Here is a 13,402-nt window from a genome sequence, read left to right on the forward strand (position 1 = left end):
ATCCCAGCCTGGCAGGAGAGGCATGGATGCTCATAAATCATCTAGACTAAACCCTCTCTTTTATACCTGGCATTTTAAAATCTTTTAAAACTGGCATTCCTTCTTCCTCTAGCCCTGAATTTTGTTTGTTTTGTTCAAGGTTTGTGCACGAGCGCAGTTCCTCACTGCTGCTGCAGCATGGGAGTTGGAGAAACCAGGCAGCTTGTATCAGCCGGTGGAGTAACTGGACTCTCCCAACTTTGCTGTACAGCAGTGTGATAACTAAACTGCCTTTTAAGATAAGTAGCGAAGAGCCCCGGCTTTTTAATCTTGTTATCTTAAGTAGTGTTATTGAATGCTGAAACATTTTATAATGTGTGGGAGGAGGGCTCGTTCAAGGCTCCAAGCTCCTGCTCTCCAGGCTGCCGTTAGCACAGCCTGTACCAAGCTGTCCTGGTGCACAGACAGGCTGGTTTTCTGGGGCACTCTCCCTTGTGCCCTCCCTGACCACTGCAAGTGAGATTGCACTGCAGCCCTTCCCTTGCTGGGAATATTAATTTGGGTGTCCCTCCTTTTGTGTAGCCACTTAATGCCATTACACACGATGTCTCCACCTCTCTCCAATTTATCATGAAAGGAAGGCAGCGAGTTCAAAAAAGTTTGAGAGGGGTGTGGGATGTACATACGCACTGTCACTGCAGAAATCTGTTTTCCTTAGGAAGTCGGGCTAAAAATGAGGCTAGTGTATTTTTTCACAGCACTGTCTGTATTCTGAAGGCATATCAGTACAGGGCAGTATTGAGCCTTGCAGGTCCTGAGCAAGTTCCAGCCGAGCCTTCATATCAATGACACAGTGTGTACTGAGATAAGTTTAGATACTGGAAGCATCTCTTCTGTCCAGGGGCAGCTGTGCTGTTTCTGGCTTGGGAGCCAGTTCATCCAGCATCACGCTGAGGAGCTCTGCGGTACATTGCATTGTGCAATGCAGACATATCCAATTAATTCATCCGAGCAGTGGAATTCCCTTAAAATGTTGCTCTCCAAGTAGGGACTAGAGGCCAAATTTGAGGTCATGTGAGCAAAGAACACCAAAGATGTAACCTCTGCTTAAAAGCATTATATGCCATCCCAGACTTACTGCTCTTGCAGTATTTTATTTGCTGGTTGTTAACACATCTGGATATCAAACCATGACTCTAATCCTCCCCAGGCTATCAGGTCCTGTACTTGGAGTATGGCGTTTGGTGTGGAATGGTGTTTGACACCCAACGACCCTTGGAGAGGTAATATTAGGAAAAGTAATGAGGGTTCAGTTCTGATCTCTCTGGATTAGGTAAAGGAAATTAGGGATGCTTGCACAGCAGGACATGGTTTATGGGCAGTTAGTTGTGATGGCTCTGGGGATATGAACTACAGGATTGCTAACTTTTCACCTGCAAGCTGCAAGGGCTTTTTTTTTTTTTTGCCTTCACTTTTCTGCCCCAAGAGCAGAGCTTTCACCCTAGCAGGCAGTGTTTCAGAGGGCTCTGAAACTACACACATGCTCAATTTCTTCTGAAAGCTGCTGTGCCTTAGCAGGGCCAAAGGATAAATTTAGTCTGGGGCCACTTGACACAGCATGTTCTGTAGATACTGCCTCCCCACACACATATGCAGCTGCCTTCCATATCCAGTGTGCTCTAAAAGCTCCAACCTGCCCACCCCCAATAAACACAAATACTGATTTGCTGCAGCAAGGATGTTTGGCAGAAGTGGGGAGTCCTTCTTTCAAAGGGTATCTGAGGTGGGGACCACAGCAAGAGAGCTGTCTACAACATTTTCCAGACTTTTACAGCTTTTACAGTGCATAGCAGGAAAGCAAAACAAAATAAAACAAAGCAAAAAAAAAAACAAAACAAAACAAAAAAACACCAAACTCTCCACAAATAGGCTCTCTGACCTTGCACCAGGCTTTAAGTATGACATGTTATCACAGTCCAGATGCTTTACTGCCTCCTTTTGAAGAGACTTGGCATCTAGCATTTCCTCACAGACCCCTCGCTGAGGGACACCGACTCTGCAGTGAACTTGCACGGGGTCCTCCCATGCCTGCAGCATATGGGGCCAGATCTCAGGCAAGGACATTTCCCTGTCCCTCTCCCCGTGACAGTTTATGTGGCAATGCTGTGATAGGATGGCTGGTTTGGTGGGAGTCATCAGGGACCACATGGGGAATGTGGCACGGCTGCCATGCCCTCAAAGCAACACAAAAATGAATGGCAGTTATGTAAGGAGGTTAGATGTGCCTGATACTTTCCAGAACACGAAGTCAACACTTAAAGGCTTAAAGTATAATTGACTTAAACCTCCCTGTACTGGGAAATCTGGAACTTGCCTTCTGCAATAGCCCTTTCACAACTACCTTAACTCTGCCCCTGTTTGAAATGCTTCTCCAACCACTGTGAGAGCTCACCAGACTGCCAACTTCCCAGCCCTGTGAAGAACAATATGGGAATGTGCAGGAGTCCTGTGAAGGGACAGGGAGGCCTCTTGGGGAAAAGATGAATTTAAGTCAGATGTAATGAAGGAGGAGCTAGCTCAGCCCTGTGTGTCCTCACTTGCCTGTCCCACTCGGATGGAGTGCAGGCTCTGAAGGAGCCCATGGGCAGACAACAAGGACATGGAGCAGTGCTTAAACCTCTGAACCTCTCTGTTCCTCATGAGGCAAAGAGATGGAGCCATTCCAAGTCACTTCCATTCACTCCTGGAGCCTCTCAAATGCAGAGCAGCAGTGTTTAATGACAGCCATAAATCATTAAGTAATTAAGCATGCAAGCTATAAAACACATGTGCAAACAAACCTTGTGCAGTGATGTGTATGTAGAGCTTGAGGTTAGAAAGCTAGCACATTGCTACATTCCTACAAAAACATACCCATCGCTGCACTGGAGATCAAGATAATCTGCGTGGGGAAATACTCCTCTTTCTCCCATGAGCTATTGTTATTGGCCTGAAAAATTTCATTACCATAGTTATATGGGAGTTAGTAACCAGGGCTAAAGTTCAGGCAGCCAAGTCTTAAAAATGCTGGCACATTTCGTGAAGCAGGGATGCCAATTCCATCCCTGTTTATTCCAGTGTTTTTGTATTATATCCTAGCAGTCTTTATAATCTGATAATTTTGCCAAATCCCTTCACTTTTTCTTGCATTTTCCAGTGAGTGTGTATCTTCCCAGATCTTTGGCAGAACATATGAGAGCAGTCTGGCCTGTTGGTGGAGCATGGCAGGAGCAACCACCAAGGGCTGTGTCAGTGGACATCTATGTGGGGCCTGCAGGAGCTTCTCTTCCAGCAGGTTGGGTTTTCATTTATTTCTTGTTATGCTGCTTCTGATGTTTTTACTGCTGTCTCTTTTCAGTTACTTTGGACTCTTTGAGACTGAGTAAGCAAGGGACGTCACCAGGTGAACTCCTGAATCTTTTTGCCCTGCCACAGCAGCACCTACAAGATGTGCAGGGATCTGTGTGTCTTCAGCTCCTACTGGGATGGCACCTCCAGATTAACACTGGATCCTGAGAGAGGGGGACCTCCCCTTCGCCTTCAGACACAGTTTTGAAAGATGGATATTTTTAATTTACTCTGAGATGAAATAGCTGATACACATTTCTAGCATTTGGAGGGGCCTTCATGAAATGGCTGACTGATTTCCTTCTTTTATTACTCTTGGATGATACTGTACTAGCTCCTCTGGTGCATACGTGCATGCATAGCCCTTGGGAGCCTAGATGACCAGCTGGAATGTGATTTCCTAAGTCATCAGCAGGGAGAGGGATGCAGCCCTGAGGCTGCTCCCTCCTCCTCCTGCTTTGCCTCCTGGCAGAGAGCTAACAAGACAACAGGATGTTTCTCGTTTGGGTTTGATGTTATTTTCCCCACACTGTAATATCACAGAAGAACCAAGGGCAGATAGTGCTCTTTGATCTGAGCACTAGAGATAATTATAAACATGCTGGCAGAAACCGTTGTTATATAACCATACAAGTGTTTCAAAGCAGTGCAAAAAGAAGGAAGGTGGGATTAAGATATACCCAAAATGAAATGATTATGTTAGACCGGATGGATTCGTTTTGAGCCAAACTCCTCCCCACCTCCCGCCGGCAAATAATATTGCCAGATGGTAAGAGGTTGAAAATTTCTGGTCATGTTTGTAAAAGCTATCACTTCACTGAATGTGTAGATCTGCCCACAGACCTGAAGGAATACGTGATCCCAAACAACAAAGGTACATTCAAACCCGTGAATATGGTGATCTGTTAGCTACTGAACACCTTGGGCCTGTTTCCCCAGGTCACAGTGAGCTGAGGTATCTGGTACTGTTTGTAGTCCAATTCGAGGCCGTAGTGTGGATTTACTTTAGGAAAAACTGATAACAGACTGAAAGGGGCATTTTCTATATATTGTACCACAGGGGCAGTTCAAGACAAGGCGACAAGCATTCATTGCTGGAGAAAGGATGTGTAACTCAAAGCCCATCCGTGGCAGCAGCACTACTTTGTCATGTCTCAGTTTCATGGAGTTAACTCAGGAGTGGCTCTTCCGAAGTCTGTGGTAGCACAACAGCATAAATACAGCATGAATGGGGAGGCATTTGGAGCTCTGGTTGTCTGCGGAACAAAATGTCATTCGTTGCATCACTGGGTTATACAAGTCGTTTAGTGCTGTGAAATGTTTCACAGGCTAATGGTCTAAATGCCAATGCCCAGCCCCGAGTGATTGTTCTGGTGACTCTGCCTTCAGCTGAATTGTGTTAGCAAGATTGAATTTGATCATATGCATGTAAAAACTTAATACATTCAGATCTGATGTCCCACAGGCATTCAGGGAAGGGTGGAAATGTGTGACCTAGTTTTAGGGAGGATGACCATTGCTTTCCTCTCCCTTAGTGATTTAGACTTTGAGGTAGTTTATGTACTTCTGCAGCAGGAGATGGCAGGGTCAGAAGTCCGGGTACCACAAAGGGCTTTGATATGAAACCAAAAGTGCTACAGGATTTGTCTAGATCCAGAAAAAAGCAGGAAGAGACGTATGAGGCCTCTCTGTTAGGCCCTCTCTTCTTACGGCTACTTCTGATTTTCTCACCTCTCTGCTGCAAGATGAAGCCACAGAAGAACAAACCACCAAATCCACCTGTTACAAAAGCAGGTCCTCTGGGGACCCAAGACCTCCTCGCTGGAATTAGTGCTTGCACCCTGCTGTCTGAGGCACAGGTCTTCTTTGGGGAGGTGGGTGCTGGCGCATGGCTTCAACCAACAGTACTCCCCAGCTAATTAAAGCTCCTACAAGTGCAGAGAAACACAAGAAAGAGATTGCGGAAAAAAAAAAAAATCAGATGATGTAAAATACATATTATAGGAGAAACCTTAGAAGGCTGCAGGTCATGTCATCTGCTTGGCTCTCCCAGGGCCCGCTTGTCCCTTACATGGCCCCTTCCCAGCACAAACGTCTAAACAGAGCATGCATAATTAAATAAACATATACATACATATGCATGCATATAAATTGGTCTGTGCTAAGAGTTCTCTGGTAGCAAGGATTGCTATGATACCACATTAAAACATTTAAATATAAAGTGCTGGAGTTGGCATCCTTGCTGCTTCCAAAATGCTGCAATTTTGCCAAACATCACTGGCTGAACTTTAGCCTTGGATACAAACTTCCATATAACTATGGTAATGAGTATTTTATAGGCTGGTAGCTCAGAGAATGAAAACTGCTTCCTTCCCCAGAGAAATCATCCCAAGCTATAATGCTGAATATGCAAACAAAGATGCTGCTGAGTAGCATTGGGTCCTGCTTTTGCAGTTTTTCTACATATGACTTCACTTTCATTTTATTTTTTTTCACAGACTCAGGGAAGTTATAAAACATCTTTCCAGCTAGAATTACAAAATGTTTTGGACTTTCCTTGTGCATCTGCTTTGACCAAATCTGGGGTATCTCAGGGCAACAGTGAGCTGGCAGGTCTGCTCCCACACAAAGGCAGCACTGTGAGCCTCACAGTGCTTTCAGGATGTGATCCTCCATCAGGGAGTCAGGACTCTTGCTGCTCTTCAGGGCATCCAGGCTCCCTGAAGCTAAGGAGGGAAGACAGAACCATTCCATCTTTACCTTGGAGCCACCAGCCCCAAAGTGTTTGACCTGGAAGCACTGGACACTTAGAAATCCATCTTATACCTTGGCACAAAATCTTCTTTGTCTTTGATTGTAAACCAAACATCAGACTGAAGCCTTTTCTTTAACAAAAAAAAATATAATAATTTAGTTTCAATCAGCCGCACAAGTTTTACTTAGTTTTTGACCTGGCCTGCTGTGTATTTCTTCTTTGCTATAGGTTCACGTTTAAGAACCCTACTTTGCAGCAGTGAGCAGTAAAATTATTTCTTAAATGTGGTCCCAGCACACAGAAAAGTTTTTCTCACTAGGTGCTGCTTGCAGGTTACACCCAGCTAGTTTTTCTGCTGGGGGTTGTGGTTTAGAAGGATGTTCCTCCCCTTGTTGCTGATGGTCAGATTAAGAGGATGGAGGACTGTCCATGTGGCAAAATATGATAGCAAGTCAGCATGGACTTTGTAGTGTGGGGCTGCTTTCTAACCAACACTGGCTTTCCTCTATTTTCAGACGACTGTTAGGAGTTACTCTTATTCTAAGTCACTGAGGAACAGCTGTTCCAGAAGGCAATGTTGATTTGCAAGTGATGTCTTTGTCAGACCACAATGGAAGGCAGGCTAGAAAAAGAACATCCCATCCCAAATTTTGTTGCCTTAATGCACACATTGCTTTTTCCTTCCAGTTTGATTTGGATTTGGGAAAGTTTGTACATTAATGGAAAAATAACCGAGAAGTTCTGAACTGGTATTACCTTGACCTTGAACCTGCTGTCAGCTTTATTGTTATTCTAGAGAAATGTGGGGACTATGGTGTTCACATCACTTGGCAGGGCTCAGAGCGAATGGGACGGCAACCCTGGGCTGAATCCGTAAGTTGGGAAGCATTGCCATGCCCTGTGATTGGAAGCTGCTGCCGGGAGAAAAGGGCAGTAGTGACAACTTCGCTGGAGTTAATCTGTCCAAATAACCTGGAAATGCAGGAATGTTGTAAAGAACTGGGGAAGGTCCCAGGGGGAACAAAGTCTGAGTCAGAAGGCCCCTCAAATTATATGTAAGGGAAAAATGAGGTTATCTGAGAATCTGCAGGAAATAAGAATTGAAACATACAGTGCTTGAACTTGCACACAGGTTGGGGAGAAGTATATGCGTGCAATGAATATGCTTTATTCAATCCAACTTTCCAGCAATATGCACTTGAACAAAAGTATTCACTGTAAGAGAGGCCAGAAAGGAGGCTGTCAGCATTTGCTGTTGCAGACAGAATGATTCAGGGCACTGCTCAAATCAAAATAAACTCTTAGAAACATACTACATCAATAACTGCAAGAACATGAGAAAAAAATGGTTTCATTCTCTTGCTTGAGAGAGAAAGCAGTGAGTCTGTGGTGAGGCTGCTAGACTAGAAATATCTTATTGATAGCAATCTTATCTGCTCAGGTTTCTCCTGCACCTTGCAGTTGTTTTGGCAAAGCTGAGAGATCCCCTGGTATAGTGAGTTCATGGCAAGATTGTACCCTTGCAAGTGGTGGCAGGTTCAGACGTGTTAATTGTGCTGTGGTGCTGGGGCTGACACAGCAGCCTGGGGCTGGGAGCCTGGGGTGCACACAAAGCTGCTGCCTACATGGAAATGAATTAGGCACAGATCTGAAAAGAGATATCTGCATTTGGGTTTGATTATGGCTTTGCCTCTGCAAGAGACATTGCAGGGAATTCAGATCATCACCTTCAGGAGCAGGTAGTGAAAAATAATCTACCAACAACAGCTCTTCTAGTGGGGCCAGTAGTAGTTCATAAAGGATGTCCTTTCAAAAATTAAATCCTGACAAGATTTCAATCCTGCATTTCATAGAATCATAGAACCACAGAATGGTTTGGGTTGGAAGGGACAAGATCTCTTAAAGATCTCCCAGTCCCAAGCCCCTGCCATGGGCAGGGACACCTCCCACCAGACCAGGTTGCCCAAAGCCCCATCCAGCCTGGCCTTGAACACTTCCAGGGATGGGGCATCCACAGCTTCTCTGGGCAACCTGTGCCAGTGCCTCACCACCCTCTGAGTGAAGAATTTCTTCCTTATGTCTAATCTAATTCTACTCCCTTTTAGTTTAAAGCCATTACTTCTTGTCCTGTCACCACATTCCCTGACAGTCCCTCCCCAGCTTTCCTGTAGGCCCCCTTTAGGCACTGGAAGGCCACTGTAAGGTCTTCCCAGAGCCTTCTCTTCTCCAGGCTGAACAACCCAAAATCCCCCAGCCCGTCTTCATAAGAGAGGTGCTCCAGCCCCTGGATCATCTTTGTGGCCCTTCTCTGGACCTGCTCTAATACTTCTGTGTTCTTCTCCAGGTGGGGCCTCACAAGGGCTGAGCAGGGGGGCAGAATCACCTTCCTCGCCCTGCTGGCCACAGTACTTTTGATACAACCCATGACGTAGTTGGCTTTCTGGGCTGCAAACACACAAGTATTTATCTTCAAATAATCTGTATTTTTCATATTCAACTATCTGTATATCATGTAGGATGACATTTGTGCATAATGAAACTGGGGATCCTTATATTTATGTTTTTTACAATTGGTTAACTTTCTCCTTGCAGTTATGGTTGCTAATTGGAAGATTTTGTTGCACCATCAATCATAACATACTGCTAGAAAAATTGCGTGCTTTTGGATTACATCCTGGATTCCTTGGGAGTGTTCAGCACAGCTGTGCAACAAGAAATGTGTGTACAGGTCAGGAAACAAAGTTGTCTTCATGAGCTGCCTGCAACAGTCCGTGTGTGAGAGTGATTTGGAGAAGAAATGGCCTCTTCTTATATAATAATCTCAGCAGATGTGAACACTCCAGAACTGATTTTTTTAACAGAGTGATATTCTGGGTGAGATTCAACATATTGCTGTTGATAAGAGGTCTCTGTCTTCCTGTTCAGCAACTCTCATGTGCTGCTAGACCTGGCAACCTGTCCTGAAAATAGTAGCACTGTCATGAATTAAAATAATGATGGCAATTCTTAAATACATATATATATATATATATTCCACTTGGAGAAAAATGATCACAGGCATCTTTTTTTACATAGCAACAAAAATCTCCAACTGTTATTTCTGTTTTAGAAGCCCTCCTCGCACTGTGTCCCTCCCCTTTATCATTCATCAGTTGCTTGAGTGTAACATCAGTTATAGTACATTAGTAACATAGAACAGAGGAACTCTCCCTTTAAGAGCTGTTCTTGGGCCAGAGCATTTCTGGAAATGAATCCTCCTTAGCTTTCTGCAGAAAAGAGTAGCTATAAGCTTATTTCTGAGAAACCAGAGCGTAAAAATGCAAGTTTGTGTCTTCTTTAGCTCTCATTTTCCTGTTTTTTTTTTTTCCCCTGTTTTGTGTCATTTAGGTGATATAAAACTTTATAAGCATTCAGAAAGAAAAGTGCTGTCTTGAACAGTATTTATGTTCAAGTAGCATTGGACATATATGATTGCAATTTTCACATCAAGGCATTTGTTGAAGATGTTCTCCTCACCTCACACTGAGATGAAACTTAGAACGGTGCTGCCCAAGACTGTGGAGTAAAGATCAACTCATACAGGTCAACATGCTTGGAAAGAAAGAAAAAGAGAAAGCAAGGAAAGGAATTGAAGGCTTCTGGTGATATTTCTAATCCTTCTCACAGAGGATCTGATCAATTTAAATGATTGCATAAGACAAACTAATTCTGTTAGTAGTGCAGACCTTTGTCCCTCCTGAGAAGTAGATGCTGAGGGTGGAAAGTAAAATGATCTGGACTGTTTGGAAAAAGAAATATGATCATTTGTGTATATCCAAGTTTCAGCACGTTCACTTAAAAAAGGAAGGCAGGAAGGCAGGAAGGCAGGAAAGAAGGAAGGAAAGAAGGAAGAAAGGGAGAGAGAGGAGAGAAAAAGAGAGAAACAGAAATAGAAAGAAAGAGAGAGAGAAAGAGAGAGAGAAAGAGAAAGAGAGAAAGAGAGAGAGAAAGAGAGAGAGAAAGAGAGAAAGAGAGAAAGAGAAAGAAAGAAAGAAAGAAAGAAAGAAAGAAAGAAAGAAAGAAAGAAAGAAAGAAAGAAAGAAAGAAAGAAAGAAAGAAAGAAAGAAAGAAAGAAAGAAAGAAAGAAAGAGAAAGGAAGAGAGAAAGAAAGAAAGAAAGAAAGAAAGAAAGAAAGAAAGAAAGAAAGAAAGAAAGAAAAGAAAGAAAGAAAGAAAGAAAGAAAGAAAGAAAGAAAGAAAGAAAGAAAGAAAGAAAGAAAGAAAGAAGGAAAAAAGGAAAGAAGAAAGAGAAAGAAAAGAAGCGAAGCAAAGTGAAGTGAAGTGAAGAAAAAAGAAAAGAAGAGAGGAGAGGAGAGGAGAGGAGAGGAGAGGAGAGGAGAGGAGAGGAGAGGAGAGGAGAGGAGAGGATGAGGAGAGGAGAGGAGGGAGGGGAGGGAGGGGAGGGGAGGGAGGGGAGGGGAGGGGAGGGGAGGGGAGGGGAGGGAGGGGAGGGGAGGGGAGGGGAGGGGAGGGGAGAGCGGAGACTCGAGGAGACTCGAGGAGACTCGAGGAGACTCGAGGAGACTCGAGGAGACTCGAGGAGACTCGAGGAGACTCGAGGAGAGGAGACTCGAGGAGACTCGAGGAAAGGAAAGGGAAAGGAAAGGAAAGGAAAGGGAAGGAAAGGGAAGGAAAGGGAAGGAAAGGGAAGGAAAGGGAAGGAAAGGGAGGGAAAGGGAGGGAAAGGGAGGGAAAGGGAGGGAAAGGGAGGGAAAGGGAGGGAAAGGGAGGGAAAAGGAAAGGAAAGGGAAAGGGAAAGGGAAAGGGAAAGGGAAAGGGAAAGGGAAAGGGAAGGGGAGGGAGGGGAGGGAGGGGAGGGGAGGGGAGGGGAGGGGAGGGGAGGGGAGGGGAGGGGAGGGGAGGGAGGGGAGGGGAGGGGAGGGGAGGGGGAGGGGAGGGGAGGGGAGGGGAGGGGAGGGAGGGAAGGGAAGGGAAGGGAAGGGAAGGGAAGAAAGGAAGGGAAGGGAAGGGAAGGGAAGGGAAGGAAGGGAAGGGAAGGGAAGGGAAGGGAAGGAAAGGAAGGAAGGAAAGGAAAGGAAAGGAAAGGAAAGGAAAGGAAAGGAAAGAAAGGAAAGGAAAGGAACGGAAAGGAAAGGAAAGGAAAGGACGGAAAGGATGGCAACGGTAGGCCCTGGCCAAGGAAAGGAAAGGAAAGGAAAGGAAAGGAAAGGAAACAAGGAAAGGAAAGGAAAAGGAAAGGAAAAGGAAAGAAAAGGAAAGGAAAAGAAAGAAAAGAAAAGAAAAGAAAGAAGAAAAGAAAAGAAAAGAAAAGAAAAGAAAAAAGAAAAGAAAGAAAGAAAAGAAAGACCCCCGCCCCCCCCCCGACCCCCCGACCCCCCAGCCCCCAGCCCCCCCAAGAAAAGAAAAGAAAAGAAAAGAAAAGAGCTCCACGCCCCGCCCCTCCCCGCCCTCCCCTCCACTGCCGCCGCCCCGAGAAAAGAAAAGAAAAGAAAGCCGCCCCGACCCCGAAAAAGCCCGCCCCGAAGCCCCGCCCCTGCCCGCCCAGCCCAGCCCTCCCGTCAAGACCGTCCCTACCGTCCCTCCGAAAAGACCCAGCCCTCGAAAAGCCAAGACCCCAGAAAAGAAAAGCCCAAAAGAAAGAAAAGAAAAGAAAAGAAAAAAAAAGATCAAAGAAAAAAAAAAAGAAAAGAAAAGAAAAAGGCCCTCTCTTCATACTACACCCTCCAACCTGCATAATAATCTTGGCCCATCTTGTAGCTTTTCATTCCATGGCCTAGTAATAACGTGTCCCTGGACTTGTGATAACCTGACTTAATATCACTTAACTTTATACCCATCTTACTAATTTGTTTTAAAGGTCTGAACAAAGTAAGCATGCTTACATGGTATTGAAAAGAAATATGGTGCAAAATCTTAATCATTTGACAATATGAAGACTAAGGAGTTTCATAATGCCAGCATGTAACGTCTACATTTAGTCTTCTCTATGAAATCTGAACTTCCCACTAATCAGCTCTTAGAAGGAAATCCTGAGCCCATTGAAGTCAGTGGCAAAACTCACAATGACCTCAGCAGAGCCAGGATTTTATTATTATATTTATGCATGATGGAAATAATTGAACCAGAGCAAAGCAGGCTGTTTTTTCCATGTAAGCACATTTTATGCAATAATTCTTTTATTCATTGATTATTTTATGCAATGACATTTACATTTTTCAGTGTATTAGGTCCTTGTCAACATAATTATTCAGTGGTAAAACCGGGGAAGAGAATTCTAGCCCTCAAGGTGGTGATTTGTTTTGAAACTAAACTTAAAATTACCTATGCATGTCCAGTGTAAGAACACTAATTGTAAGCTAATAATATGCAATGGATACACACACTGCTTTGGCCCTTTTCACTGTTGGCAGATTGCTTGTAAACAAATTGTGAAATCATGTAAATTTCACTCCTATTCCAAACCAGACATGGATTCCAACAAGAAATTCTTTTGGGGCTACTACTGATTTATAAATACTCACAGATCACATCAGTGAGCATATCACAGGATGTTCTTTCATCTAAGTGAAGAATTTGGATTTGTCCAACTTGACACCCAATTTAATTTATGTCATGTGCCACATGACTCGTGTACCTTCTTCTCTACGATGTGATCTTCTGACTAACAGAACCTAAACATGATGGATGGACGGACGATGGACGGGTGGATGGATGGATGGATGGTGGTGAATATGAAGGATTATAGGCAAATCGACAATTCACTGGAGTGATTTTAAAGATCTCTTGGCATAAAAGCTTTATGGAAATGTATCTATAAAATGGCAAGGAAATTTTTAGGAAGAATAAACTGAGATGCTGCTGTGCATGTTTATTGTGCTAAAATACATAGCCCACATGTACATTGTCTATGACATAAAAGGAATTGAGGCTAGCTGGGGATAGGAAGGAGAAGATAATAGTGACAGAAAATGGAGGTAGTACCCTAGGTAGTACTCCTGTTTATAAATAAAAAAGTGTTTGCTCTATTATTGATACATTTTTCTCTATGAAGGAGCTTAGGGCAGGTGTTCTAACATTTTAAAGCTGCGATAGGAATATATTTCTCTGTACTTCCTCTACATTTTTCTCAGTGCAGAAATAGGAATATATTTCCCTGTACTTCCTCTACATTTTCTCAGTGCAGAAATTTTGGTGCTGTGGAAGGGTCCCAAGCCTCCACAATGGCACTTGTCCAGTCTGATTTACTCACGTAACTAAAACCCTACGGTCATCTCTTCACATA

At 44.1% G+C, this 13,402-nt stretch overlaps 1 long non-coding RNA gene across 3 annotated transcripts in view; it reads left to right on the plus strand.

Moving 5' to 3' along the window:
* LOC308185750 overlaps nucleotides 1-10,467 on the plus strand; it is a 47,388-nt gene extending 36,921 nt beyond the window's left edge. For 2 of the 3 annotated variants that reach the window (XR_013943730.1, XR_013943731.1), the window contains one exon: nucleotides 140-10,467. This is a non-coding gene — a long non-coding RNA (uncharacterized lncRNA). The remainder of the gene's footprint in view (nucleotides 1-139) is intronic. The other variant, XR_013943729.1, reaches the window with a different exon arrangement.
* Nucleotides 10,468-13,402: the final 2,935 nt, after the last annotated feature.

Source organism: Anser brachyrhynchus (genome assembly GCF_964034855.1).
Source record: "Anser brachyrhynchus genome assembly, chromosome: Z".
Lineage (NCBI taxonomy): Eukaryota > Metazoa > Chordata > Aves > Anseriformes > Anatidae > Anser > Anser brachyrhynchus.